Source organism: Somniosus microcephalus, unplaced genomic scaffold (genome assembly GCF_052327205.1).
Source record: "Somniosus microcephalus isolate GS21.2 unplaced genomic scaffold, FLI_Smic_1.0 unresolved_chr1, whole genome shotgun sequence".
Lineage (NCBI taxonomy): Eukaryota > Metazoa > Chordata > Chondrichthyes > Squaliformes > Somniosidae > Somniosus > Somniosus microcephalus.
The window spans coordinates 159713887-159727680 of record NW_028225179.1 but is presented as its reverse complement, the minus strand read 5'-3'; the positions used below and the strand labels follow the sequence as shown (position 1 = coordinate 159727680).

At 65.2% G+C, this 13794-nt stretch overlaps 1 protein-coding gene across 1 annotated transcript in view; it reads right to left on the bottom strand.

Moving 5' to 3' along the window:
- Positions 1-13794, bottom strand: part of LOC147096368 (zinc-binding protein A33-like) — a 766539-nt gene that overhangs the window by 262130 nt on the left and 490615 nt on the right. The gene's annotated exons all lie outside the window — the stretch shown is intronic.

Below are 13794 nucleotides of genomic sequence, written 5' to 3'. Positions count from 1 at the left end.
GATTCTTTTCATCAGAACTCGTGATGAGGCGTTATACACCTGAAACAGCTTTTCCAATGCAGGTTTATTGTATTAGTAGATTCTGTTTTTTATATTATTGTTCACACCATGTCTCTGCGAATACGGAAATGTAAACTGCTTCGAGCAGATACAGAAGAAGAGAGCACCTTTGTTTCATTTCTTTACCTCCTTGTCTGTGCTGGGACGCGTCTTGGCTCTGATGTGAGCTCCCTGCTTCTGCTGGGATGCTGATTGCCTCTGCTGTGTGCTTCATGCATCTGCTGGAATACACCCTGGTTCTGCTGGGAAACCCCATGCCGCTGTGTGATTGATGCTCCTTTCCTCTCTTCTTTACCTGCCTCTGTTGGCCTGAGTAAGATTTGGATCTCAATGTGTGGCCAACAACAGTGCCCGTGAACTTTCTTCCACTACATCCACGGGTATCTTGCTCCTGACAGACCAGTAAGCAGCGCCTGAACTTCCTGCTTTAGAGTTTTTGTCTGACAACATTTTTGTTCTTTTCGTTCGCTTTGTTTGTATTGTTAGATTAATGAATGTAATAAAGATGGTGAGACTGCTCTAAAACCACGTGATCGCTGGCTGGATGCAAACTCATTACGAACAAAAAAGAATCGATCAATGAAATCTGGGGATAAAATGGTTTTGGGCGGTAGTTCAAAATGTCCAGCAAAGTCCAGAATGAGGTGTGAACTGCAGGAATAAACACAGGAAATGCTGGAAATCCTCAGCAGGTCAGGCAGCATGTGTAGGGAGAGAAACCGAGTTTCAGGTCGATGAGCCTTGGTCAGAACTGCAGGAAGCCGGTGAGCTCGCTGCCTGTAATGTGGCTCCACAGCCGGAAGGTGGCGCTCCATGGCCGTGTCTCCGGTGGATTCCCGCGGTCCGGCTCACTCGAGCTGCTTTCCCACCGCGGCCATTGGCCACACTTCCCCAAGGCCCGCCATCTTCACTCGCTCTCAGAAGGAACTGCATGAAGGTTCCGTCAATGACCAATTCCTGAGTCTGTTCCGCGACCCGTCTGCCTGCGATTCACAGGCTGAAATGGAAGAGCCCGGGTCCAGTGACAGTGACCTGGTCATTGGCCGGAGAGCCTGTCACTCAGTGAGGGGGCGGGTCTCTCCCGGGGGAAGTGGATTGGCCGGAGAACCTGTCACTCAGTGAGGGGGCGGGTCTCTCCCGGGGAAGTGGATTGGCCGGAGAGCCTGTCACTCAGTGAGGGGGCGGGTCTCTCCCGGGGAAGTGGATTGGCCGGAGAGCCTGTCACTCAGTGAGGGGGCGGGTCTCTCCCGGAGGAAGCGGATTGGCCGGAGAGCCTGTCACTCAGTGAGGGGGCGGGTCTCTCCCGGGTGAAGTGGATTGGCCGGAGAGCCTGTCACTCAGTGAGGGGGCGGGTCTCTCCCGGGGGAAATGGATTGGCCGGAGAGCCTGTCACTCAGTGAGGGGGCGGGTCCAGTGACAATGACCTGGTCAACAGTCAGTTCCAACCCTCAGCTTATCAGCTCCGTCTCATTTTAATCGGGGTTTCACTGCAGAGCAGAGGAGCGCTGCAGAGTGAGTGAAGGCGGCTGGAGAGCGGGGAGGGGGGAGCTCGGGAAACGCCTCAGAGCCCCGGGACAGACCGGCTTTAGAAAGACCCAGAGTCCAAATTCACCGGTGGAGGGTCCGGGGGACACTCGGGGACATTTCCCGATAGTCAGTCCGCCTCTGAGGGCAGGTCCGCGGGCCGGATGAACCTGTTCCAGGGTCTGATCCGACACCCTGCTGAAAACAGATGTTTCCTCTTACGATCCAGATGCTGTCACGTTTTTCCATTTGCTCCTCACAGCAGCGCACATCTGGGGCACTAACAGATACCTCAGTGGCAGTAATTTACTGACTGAATTCAATCTAGTCTCCTCCTACACTACTAAACTCTCTTTAAATAGCAGATATTATCACACAGACCAGAGGTTTACAGATTGAAATGACTGAAATATTTACTTGAAATTAAACAGTGGTTTGAGAAACTCACATTTGGCAAAGCCTAACGGTGCGATTTATATAAAAATAGTTGCCAGGATAAAGTTACTCTCGGCTCAGTTGACTCTGGTAAGATTATCTGGAGATGCAATATATAAACCAGTGTAGTTTAGCATCAAATCCCTGGGCTGGGACCTTCCACCCTCCCTCTGGCAATGAATGGACACAGCTGGGGGGAGTGGGTGGAAATGTGACTCTGGGCGCAGTCCACCTATTTCACCGCCCATTGGATTTCCTGCCACACACGGGCAGGCCCATTGAAATTATATTCAATGCACAGAATTACTTCAGTTTCAAATACAAAAACAAAATACTGTGGAAGCTGGAAATCTGAAATAATATCAGAAAATGCTGGAAATACTGAGCAGGTCAGGCGGCATCTGTGGAGCCAGAAACAGAGTAAACGTTTCAGGTCTCTGAGATTTCAAATATTGGGACTCGGTCTTCAGTGGAATGTGACTGCCGAGCTGTATGAACCTTCTGTGCATTGCCGGGTATGTCCTGGGGTCGGGGGATGCCATTTGGAGGGAGGGGGTGGTGATCAGGAGAGGGTGGGACTGTGATAAGGAGTGTTAGGGTCTGTGAAAAGGAGTGGGAGGGGCAGTGGTTGGGCGAGGGAGGGGCAGTGATAGGGAGAGGGAGGGGCAGTGATGGGGAGAGGGAGGGGCAGTGATGGGGAGAGGGAGGGGCAGTGATGGGGAGAGGGCGGGGCAGTGATCGGGAGAGGGAGGGGGCAGTGAGCGGGTGAGGGAGGGGGCAGTGATCGGGAGAGGGAGGGGCAGTGATGGGGAGAGGGAGGGGCAGTGATCGGGAGAGGGAGGGGGCAGTGATGGGGAGAGGGAGGGGCAGTGATGGGGAGAGGGAGGGGCAGTGATCGGGAGAGGGAGGTGGCAGTGATGGGGAGAGGGAGGGGCAGTGATCGGGAGAGGGAGGGCAGTGATCGGGAGAGGGAGGTGGCAGTGATGGGGAGAGGGAGGGGCAGTGATCGGGAGAGGGAGGGCAGTGATCGGGAGAGGGAGGTGGCAGTGATGGGGAGAGGGAGGGGCAGTGATCGGGAGAGGGGGCAGTGATGGGGAGAGGGAGGGGCAGTGATGGGGAGAGGGAGGGGGCAGTGATGGGGAGAGGGAGAGGGCAGTGATGGGGAGAGGGAGGGGGCAGTGATGGGGAGAGGGAGGGGGCAGTGATGGGGAGAGGGAGGGGCAGTGATGGGGAGAGGGAGGGGCAGTGATGGGGAGAGGGAGGGGGCAGTGATGGGGAGAGGGAGGGGCAGTGATCGGGAGAGGGAGGGCAGTGATCGGGAGAGGGAGGGGCAGTGATGGGGAGAGGGAGGGGCAGTGATGGGGAGAGGCAGGGGGCAGTGATGGGGAGAGGGAGGGGGCAGTGATGGGGAGAGGGAGGGGGCAGTGATCGGGAGAGGGAGGGGCAGTGATGGGGAGAGGGAGGGGGCAGTGATCGGGAGAGGGAGGGGCAGTGATCGGGAGAGGGAGGGGCAGTGATGGGGAGAGGGAGGGGGCAGTGATCGGGAGAGGGAGGGGCGGTGATCGGGAGAGGGAGGGGCGGTGATGGGGAGAGGAAGGGGGCAGTGATGGGGAGAGGGAGGGGCAGTGATCGGGAGATGGAGGGGCAGTGATGAGGAGAGGGAGGGGGCAGTGATCGGGAGAGGGAGGGGGCAGTGATGGGGAGAGGGAGGGGCAGTGATGGGGAGAGGGAGGGGGCAGTGATGGGGAGAGGGAGGGGCAGTGATCGGGAGAGGGAGGGGCAGTAATCGGGAGAGAGTGGGGCAGTGATGGGAAGAGGGAGGGGGCAGTGATGGGGAGAGGGAGGGGGCAGTGATGGGGAGAGGGAGGGGGCAGTGATCGGGAGAGGGAGGGGGCAGTGATGGGGAGAGGGAGGGGGCAGTGATGGGGAGAGGGAGGGGCAGTGATGGGGAGAGGGAGGGGCAGTGATGGGGAGAGGGAGGGGCAGTGATCGGGAGAGGGAGGGGGCAGTGATGGGGAGAGGGAGGGGGCAGTGATGGGGAGAGGGAGGGGGCAGTGATGGGGAGAGGGAGGGGCAGTGATGGGGAGAGGGAGGGGCAGTGATGGGGAGAGGGAGGGGCAGTGATGGGGAGAGGGAGGGGCAGTGATCGGGAGAGGGAGGGGCAGTGATGGGGAGAGGGAAGGGCAGTGATCGGGAGAGGGAGGGGCAGTGATCGGGTGAGGGAGGGGGCAGTGATCGGGAGAGGGAGGGGGCAGTGATCGGGAGAGGGAGGGGGCAGTGATGGGGAGAAGGAGGGGCAGTGATGTGGAGAGGGAGGGGGCAGTGATGGGGAGAGGGAGGGGCAGTGATGGGGAGAGGGTGGGGCAGTGATGGGGAGAGGGAGGGGCAGTGATGGGGAGAGGGAGGGGCAGTGATGGGGAGAGGGAGGGGCAGTGATGGGGAGAGGGAGGGGCAGTGATGGGGAGAGGGAGGGGGCAGTGATGGGGAGAGGGAGGGGGCAGTGATGGGGAGAGGGAGGGGGCAGTGATGGGGAGAGGGAGGGGGCAGTGATGGGGAGAGGGAGGGGGCAGTGATGGGGAGAGGGAGGGGGCAGTGATGGGGAGAGGGAGGGGCAGTGATGGGGAGAGGGAGGGGCAGTGATGGGGAGAGGGAGGGGCAGTGATGGGGAGAGGGAGGGGCAGTGATCGGGAGAGGGAGGGGCAGTGATGGGGAGGGGGGGGCAGTGATGGGGAGGGGGGGGCAGTGATGGGGAGGGGGGGCAGTGATGGGGAGGGGGGGCAGTGATCGCGAGAGGGAGGGGGCAGTGATCGGGAGAGGGAGGGGGCAGTGATGGGGAGAGGGAGGGGCAGTGATGGGGAGAGGGAGGGGCAGTGATGGGGAGAGGGAGGGGCAGTGATGGGGAGAGGGAGGGGCAGTGATGGGGAGAGGGAGGGGCAGTGATGGGGAGAGGGAGGGGCAGTGATGGGGAGAGGGAGGGGGCAGTGATGGGGAGAGGGAGGGGGCAGTGATGGGGAGAGGGAGGCGGCAGTGATGGGGAGAGGGAGGGGGCAGTGATGGGGAGAGGGAGGGGGCAGTGATGGGGAGAGGGAGGGGGCAGTGATGGGGAGAGGGAGGGGGCAGTGATGGGGAGAGGGAAGGGGCAGTGATCGGGAGAGGGAGGGGCAGTGATCGGGAGAGGGAGGGGCAGTGATGGGGAGAGGGAGGGGGCAGTGATGGGGAGAGGGAGGGGGCAGTGATGCGGAGAGGGAGGGGCAGTGATCGGGAGAGGGAGGGGGCAGTGATCGGGAGAGGTAGGGGGTAGTGATCGGGAGAGGGAGGGGGCAGTGATCGGGAGAGGGAGGGGCAGTGATCGGGAGAGGGAGGGGCAGTGATGGGGAGAGGGAGGGGGCAGTGTTGGGGAGAGGGAGGGGCAGTGATGGGGAGAGGGAGGGGCAGTGATGGGGAGAGGGAGGGGGCAGTGATGGGGAGAGGGAGGGGGCAGTGATCGGGAGAGGGAGGGGCAGTGATGGGGAGAGGGAGGGGGCAGTGATCGGGAGAGGGAGGGGGCAGTGATCGGGAGAGGGAGGGGGCAGTGATCGGGAGAGGGAGGGGCAGAGATGGGGAGAGGGAGGGGTAGTGATGGGGAGAGGGAGGGGGCAGTGATCGGGAGAGGGAGGGGCAGTGATGGGGAGAGGGAGGAGCTGTGATCGGGAGAGGGAGGGGCAGTGATGGGGAGAGGGAGGGGGCAGTGATGGGGAGAGGGAGGGGGCAGTGATGGGGAGAGGGAGGGGGCAGTGATGGGGAGAGGGAGGGGGCAGTGATCGGGAGAGGGAGGGGGCAGTGATCGGGAGAGGGAGGGGGCAGTGATCGGGAGAGGGAGGGGGCAGTGATCGGGAGAGGGAGGGGGCAGTGATCGGGAGAGGGAGGGGCAGTGATGGGGAGAGGGAGGGGCAGTGATGGGGAGAGGGAGGGGCAGTGATGGGGAGAGGGAGGGGGCAGTGATGGGGAGAGGGAGGGGCAGTGATGGGGAGAGGGAGGGGCAGTGATGGGGAGAGGGAGGGGCAGTGATGGGGAGAGGGAGGGGCAGTGATGGGAAGAGGGAGGGGCAGTGATGGGGAGAGGGAGGGGCAGTGATCGGGAGAGGGGGGGCAGTGATCGGGAGAGGGGGGGCAGTGATCGGGAGAGGGAGGGGCAGTGATCGGGAGAGGGGGGGCAGTGATCGGGAGAGGGAGGGGCAGTGATCGGGAGAGGGAGGGGGCAGTGATCGGGAGAGGGAGGGGCAGTGATGGGGAGAGGGAGGGGCAGTGATGGGGAGAGGGAGGGGGCAGTGATCGGGAGAGGGAGGGGCAGTGATGGGGAGAGGGAGGGGCAGTGATGGGGAGAGGCTGGGGGCAGTGATGGGGAGAGGGAGGGGGCAGTGATGGGGAGAGGGAGGGGGCAGTGATGGGGAGAGGGAGGGGGCAGTGATCGGGAGAGGGAGGGGCAGTGATGGGGAGAGGGAGGGGGCAGTGATCGTGAGAGGGAGGGGCGGTGATCGGGAGAGGGAGGGGCGGTGATGGGGAGAGGGAGGGGGCAGTGATGGGGAGAGGGAGGGGAAGTGATGAGGAGAGGGAGGGGCAGTGATCGGGAGAGGGAGGGGGCAGTGATGGGGAGAGGGAGGGGCAGTGATGGGGAGAGGGAGGGGGCAGTGATCGGGAGAGGGAGGGGGCAGTGATCGGGAGAGGGAGGGGGCAGTGATGGGTAGAGGGAGGGGCAGTGATGGGGAGAGGGAGGGGGCAGTGATGGGGAGAGGGAGGGGGCAGTGATGGGGAGAGGGAGGGGCAGTAATCGGGAGAGGGTGGGGCAGTGATGGGAAGAGGGAGGGGGCAGTGATGGGGAGAGGGAGGGGCAGTGATGGGGAGAGGGAGGGGGCAGTGATCGGGAGAGGGAGGGGCAGTGATGGGGAGAGGGAGGGGCAGTGATGGGGAGAGGGAGGGGCAGTGATGGGGAGAGGGAGGGGGCAGTGATCGGGTGAGGGAGGGGGCAGTGATCGGGAGAGGGAGGGGGCAGTGATCGGGAGAGGGAGGGGGCAGTGATGGGGAGAAGGAGGGGCAGTGATGTGGAGAGGGAGGGGGCAGTGATGGGGAGAGGGAGGGGCAGTGATGGGGAGAGGGAGGGGCACTGATCGGGAGAGGGAGTGTCAGTGATCGGGAGAGGGAGGGGGCAGTGATGGGGAGAAGAAGGGGCAGTGATGGGGAGAGGGAGGGGGCAGTGATGCGGAGAGGGAGGTGGCAGTGATGGGGAGAGGGAGGGGGCAGTGATGGGGAGAGGGAGGGGGCAGTGATGGGGAGAGGGAGGGGCAGTGATGGGGAGAGGGAGGGGCAGTGATGGGGAGAGGGAGGGGCAGTGATGGGGAGAGGGAGGGGGCAGTGATGGGGAGAGGGAGGGGCAGTGATGGGGAGAGGGAGGGGCAGTGATGGGGAGAGGGAGGGGCAGTGATCGGGAGAGGGGGGCAGTGATCGGGAGAGGGAGGGGCAGTGATCGGGAGAGGGGGGCAGTGATCGGGAGAGGGAGGGGCAGTGATCGGGAGAGGGAGGGGGCAGTGATCGGGAGAGGGAGGGGCAGTGATGGGGAGAGGGAGGGGCAGTGATGGGGAGAGGGAGGGGCAGTGATGGGGAGAGGGAGGGGCAGTGATGGGGAGAGGGAGGGGCAGTGATGGGGAGAGGGAGGGGCAGTGATGGGGAGAGGCAGGGGCAGTGATGGGGAGAGGGAGGGGGCAGTGATGGGGAGAGGGAGGGGGCAGTGATGGGGAGAGGGAGGGGCAGTGATGGGGAGAGGGAGGGGCAGTGATGGGGAGAGGGAGGGGGCAGTGATGGGGAGAGGGAGGGGGCAGTGATGGGGAGAGGGAGGGGCAGTGATGGGGAGAGGCAGGGGCAGTGATGGGGAGAGGGAGGGGGCAGTGATCGGGAGAGGGAGGGGCAGTGATGGGGAGAGGGAGGGGGCAGTGATGGGGAGAGGGAGGGGGCAGTGATGGGGAGAGGGAGGGGGCAGTGATGGGGAGAGGGAGGGGGCAGTGATCGGGAGAGGGAGGGGCAGTGATGGGGAGAGGGAGGGGGCAGTGATGGGGAGAGGGAGGGGGCAGTGATCGGGAGAGGGAGGGGCAGTGATCAGGAGAGGGAGGGGAGGTGATGGGGAGAGGGAGGGGAGGTGATGGGGAGAGGGAGGGGAGGTGATGGGGAGAGGGAGGGGGCAGTGATGGGGAGAGGGAGGGGCAGTGATCGGGAGATGGAGGGGCAGTGATGAGGAGAGGGAGGGGGCAGTGATCGGGAGAGGGAGGGGACAGTGATGGGTAGAGGGAGGGGCAGTAATGGGGAGAGGGAGGGGGCAGTGATGGGGAGAGGGAGGGGGCAGTGATGGGGAGAGGGAGGGGGCAGTGATGGGGAGAGGGAGGGGCAGTGATGGGGAGAGGGAGGGGCAGAAATCGGAAGAGGGTGGGGCAGTGATGGGAAGAGGGAGGGGGCAGTGATGGGGAGAGGGAGGGGCAGTGATGGGGAGAGGGAGGGGCAGTGATGGGGAGAGGGAGGGGCAGTGATGGGGAGAGGGAGGGGCAGTGATGGGGAGAGGGAGGGGCAGTGATGGGGAGAGGGAGGGGGCAGTGACCGGGAGAGGGAGGGGCAGTGATGGGGCGAGGGAGGGGGCAGTGATGGGGATAGGGAGGGGGCAGTGATGGGGAGAGGGAGGGGCAGTGATCGGGAGAGGGTGGGGCAGTGATGGGGCGAGGGAGGGGGCAGTGATGGGAAGAGGGAGGGGGCAGTGATGGGGAGAGGGAGGGGGCAGTGATGGGGAGAGGGAGGGGGCAGTGATGGGGAGAGGGAGGGGCAGTGATCGGGAGAGGGAGGGGCAGTGATGGGGAGAGGGAGGGGGCAGTGATGGGGAGAGGGAGGGGCAGTGATCGGGAGAGGGAGGGGGCAGTGATGGGGAGAGGGAGGGGCAGTGATCGGGGGAGGGAGGGGGCAGTGATGGGGAGAGGGAGGGGCAGTGATGGGGAGAGGGAGGGGCAGTTATGGGGAGAGGGAGGGGGCAGTGATGGGGAGAGGGAGGGGCAGTGATCGGGAGAGGGAGGGGCAGTGATGGGGAGAGGGAGGGGGCAGTGATGGGGAGAGGGAGGGGGCAGTGATCGGGAGAGGGAGGGGGCAGTGATCGGGAGAGGGAGGGGGCAGTGATCGGGAGAGGGAGGGGGCAGTGATCGGGAGAGGGAGGGGGCAGTGATGGGGAGAGGGAGGGGCAGTGATGGGGAGAGGGAGGGGGCAGTGATGGGGAGAGGGAGGGGGCAGTGATGGGGAGAGGGAGGGGCAGTGATCGGGAGAGGGAGGGGCAGTGATGGGGAGAGGGAGGGGCAGTGATCGGGAGAGGGAGGGTCAGTGATCGGGAGAGGGAGGGGGCAGTGATGGGGAGAGGGAGGGGCAGTGATCGGGAGAGGGAGGGGGCAGTGATCGGGAGAGGGAGGGGGCAGTGATCGGGAGAGGGAGGGGCAGTGATCGGGAGAGGGAGGGGGCAGTGATCGGGAGAGGGAGGGGGCAGTGATCGGGAGAGGGAGGGGGCAGTGATGGGGAGAGGGAGGGGGCAGTGATGGGGAGAGGGAGGGGGCAGTGATGGGGAGAGGGAGGGGCAGTGATGGTGAGAGGGTGGGGCGGTGATCGGGTGAGGGAGGGGGCAGTGATCGGGAGAGGGAGGGGGCAGTGATCGGGAGAGGGGGGCGGTGATGGGGAGAGGGAGGGGCAGTGATGGGGAGAGGGAGGGGGCAGTGATGGGGAGAGGGAGGGGGCAGTGATGGGGAGAGGGAGGGGCGGTGATGGGGAGAGGGAGGGGCAGTGATGGGGAGAGGGAGGGGGCAGTGATGGGGAGAGGGAGGGGCGGTGATGGGGAGAGGGAGGGGCAGTGATGGGGAGAGGGAGGGGGCAGTGATCGGGAGAGGGAGGGGCAGTGATCGGGAGAGGGAGGGGCAGTGATGGGGAGAGGGAGGGGGCAGTGATCGGGAGAGGGAGGGGCAGTGATGGGGAGAGGGTGGGGGCAGTGATCGGGAGAGGGAGGGGCAGTGATGGGGAGAGGGAGGGGCAGTGATGGGGAGATGGAGGGGGCAGTGATCGGGAGAGGGAGGGGCAGTGATCGGGAGAGGGAGGGGCAGTGATCGGGAGAGGGAGGGGCAGAGATAGGGACAGGGAGGGGCAGTGATGGGGAGAGGGAGGGGGCAGTCATCGGGAGAGGGAGGGGCAGTGATGGGGAGAGGGAGGGGCAGTGATGGGGAGAGGGAGGGGCAGTGATGGGGAGAGGGAGGGGGCAGTGATCGGGAGAGGGGGGCCAGTGATCGGGAGAGGGAGGGGCAGTGATCGGGAGAGGGAGGGGGCAGTGATCGGGAGAGGGGGGGCAGTGATCGGGAGAGGGAGGGGCAGTGATGGGGAGAGGGAGGGGGCAGTGATCGGGAGAGGGAGGGGCAGTGATGGGGAGAGGGAGGGGGCAGTGATGGGGAGAGGGAGGGGCAGTGATGGGGAGAGGGAGGGGCAGTGATGGGGAGAGGGAGGGGGCAGTGATCGGGAGAGGGAGGGGGCAGTGATCGGGAAAGGGAGGGGCAGTGATGGGGAGAGGGAGGGGGCAGTGATGGGGAGAGGGAGGGGCAGTGATCGGGAGAGGGAGGGGCGGTGATGGGGAGAGGGAGGGGGCAGTGATGGTGAGAGAGAGGGGCAGTGATGGGGAGAGGGAGGGGCAGTGATGGGGAGAGGGAGGGGCAGTGATGGGGAGAGGGAGGGGCAGTGATGGGGAGAGGGAGGGGCAGTGATGGGGAGAGGGAGGGGCAGTGATGGGGAGAGGGAGGGGGCAGTGATGGGGAGAGGGAGGGGGCAGTGATGGGGAGAGGGAGGGGGCAGTGATGGGGAGAGGGAGGGGGCAGTGATGGGGAGAGGGAGGGGGCAGTGATGGGGAGAGGGAGGGGGCAGTGATGGGGAGAGGGAGGGGGCAGTGATGGGGAGAGGGAGGGGGCAGTGATGGGGAGAGGGAGGGGGCAGTGATGGGGAGAGGGAGGGGGCAGTGATGGGGAGAGGGAGGGGGCAGTGATGGGGAGAGGGAGGGGGCAGTGATGGGGAGAGGGAGGGGGCAGTGATGGGGAGAGGGAGGGGGCAGTGATCGGGAGAGGGAGGGGCAGTGATGGGGAGAGGGAGGGGCAGTGATGGGGAGAGGGAGGGGGCAGTGATGGGGAGAGGGAGGGGGCAGTGATCGGGAGAGGGAGGGGCAGTGATCGGGAGAGTGAGGGGCAGTGATGGGGAGAGGGAGGGGCAGTGATCGGGAGAGGGAGGGGCAGTGATCGGGAGAGGGAGGGGGCAGTGATCGGGAGAGGGAGGGGGCAGTGATCGGGAGAGGGAGGGGCAGTGATGGGGAGAGGGCGGGGCAGTGATGGGGAGAGGGAGGGGGCAGTGATGGGGAGAGGGAGGGGGCAGTGATGGGGAGAGGGAGGGGGCAGTGATGGGGAGAGGGAGGGGGCAGTGATGGGGAGAGGGAGGGGGCAGTGATGGGGAGAGGGAGGGGGCAGTGATGGGGAGAGGGAGGGGGCAGTGATGGGGAGAGGGAGGGGGCAGTGATGGGGAGAGGGAGGGGCAGTGATGGGGAGAGGGAGGGGGCAGTGATCGGGAGAGGGAGGGGCAGTGATCGGGAGAGTGAGGGGCAGTGATGGGGAGAGGGAGGGGCAGTGATCGGGAGAGGGAGGGGCAGTGATCGGGAGAGGGAGGGGGCAGTGATCGGGAGAGGGAGGGGGCAGTGATCGGGAGAGGAGGGGGCAGTGATCGGGAGAGGGAGGGGCAGTGATGGGGAGAGGGAGGGGGCAGTGATGGGGAGAGGGAGGGGGCAGTGATCGGGAGAGGGAGGGGAAGTGATCGGGAGAGGGAGGGGCGGTGATGGGGAGAGGGAGGGGCAGTGATCGGGAGAGGGAGGGCCAGTGATGGGGAGAGGGAGGGGGCAGTGATCGGGAAAGGGAGGGGGCAGTGATCGGGAGAGGGAGGGGGCAGTGATCGGGAGAGGGAGGGGGCAGTCATGGGGAGAGGGAGGGGCAGTGATGGGGAGAGGGAGGGGGCAGTGATGGGGAGAGGGAGGGGCAGTGATCGGGAGAGGGAGGGGCAGTGATGGGGAGAGGGAGGGGGCAGTGATGGGGAGAGGGACGGGGCAGTGATGGGGAGAGGGAGGGGCAGTGATCGGGAGTGGGAGGGGGTAGTGATCGGGAGAGGGAGGGGCAGTGATGGGGAGAGGGAGGGACAGTGATGGGGAGAGGAAGGGGACAGTGATGGGGAGAGGGAGGGGGCAGTGATGGGGAGAGGGAGGGGCAGTGATGGGGAGAGGGAGGGGCAGTGATGGGGAGAGGGAGGGGGCAGTGATCGGGAGAGGGAGGGGAAGTGATCGGGAGAGGGAGGGGCGGTGATGGGGAGAGGGAGGGGCAGTGATCGGGAGAGGGAGGGCCAGTGATGGGGAGAGGGAGGGGGCAGTGATCGGGAAAGGGAGGGGGCAGTGATCGGGAGAGGGAGGGGGCAGTGATCGGGAGAGGGAGGGGGCAGTCATGGGGAGAGGGAGGGGCAGTGATGGGGAGAGGGAGGGGGCAGTGATCGGGAGAGGGAGGGGCAGTGATCGGGAGAGGGAGGGGCAGTGATGGGGAGAGGGAGGGGGCAGTGATGGGGAGAGGGAGGGGGCAGTGATGGGGAGAGGGAGGGGCAGTGATCGGGAGTGGGAGGGGGTAGTGATCGGGAGAGGGAGGGGCAGTGATGGGGAGAGGGAGGGACAGTGATGGGGAGAGGGAGGGGGCAGTGATGGGGAGAGGGAGGGGCAGTGATGGGGAGAGGGAGGGGCAGTGATGGGGAGAGGGAGGGGCAGTGATGGGGAGAGGGAGGGGGCAGTGATGGGGAGAGGGAGGGGGCAGTGATGGGGAGAGGGAGGGGGCAGTGATGGGGAGAGGGAGGGGGCAGTGATGGGGAGAGGGAGGGGTCAGTGATGGGAAGAGGGAGGGGGCAGTGATGGGGAGAGGGAGGGGGCAGTGATCGGGAGAGGGAGGGGCAGTGATCGGGAGAGGGAGGGGCAGTGATCGGGAGAGGGAGGGGCAGTGATGGGGAGAGCGAGGGGACAGTGATGGGGAGAGGGAGGGGACAGTGATGGGGAGAGGGAGGGGACAGTGATGGGGAGAGGGAGGGGGCAGTGATGGGGAGAGGGAGGGTCAGTGATCGGGAGAGGGAGGGGGCAGTGATCGGGAGAGGGAGGGGGCAGTGATCGGGAGAGGGAGGGGGCAGTGATCGGGAGAGGGAGGGGCAGTGATCGGGAGAGGGAGGGGCAGTGATGGGGAGAAGGAGGGGCAGTGATGGGGAGAGGGACGGGGCAGTGATGGGGAGAGGGAGGGGGCAGTGATGGGGAGAGGGAGGGGCAGTGATGGGGAGAGGGAGGGGCAGTGATGGGGAGAGGGAGGGGCAGTGATGGGGTGAGGGAGGGGGCAGTGATCGGGAGGGGGAGGGGGCAGTGATCGGGAGAGGTAGGGGCGGTGATGGGGAGAGGGAGGGGCAGTGATGGGGAGAGGGAGAGGGCAGTGATGGGGAGAGGGAGGGGCAGTGATGGAGAGAGGGAGGGGCAGTGATGGGGAGAGGGAGGGGGCAGTGATCGGGAGAGGGAGGGGCAGTGATGGGGAGAGGGAGGGGGCAGTGATCGGGAGAGGGAGGGGCAGACATGGGGAGAGGGAGGGGCAGACATGGGGAGAGGGAGGGGGCAGTGATCGGGAGAGGGAGGGGCAGTGATGGGGAG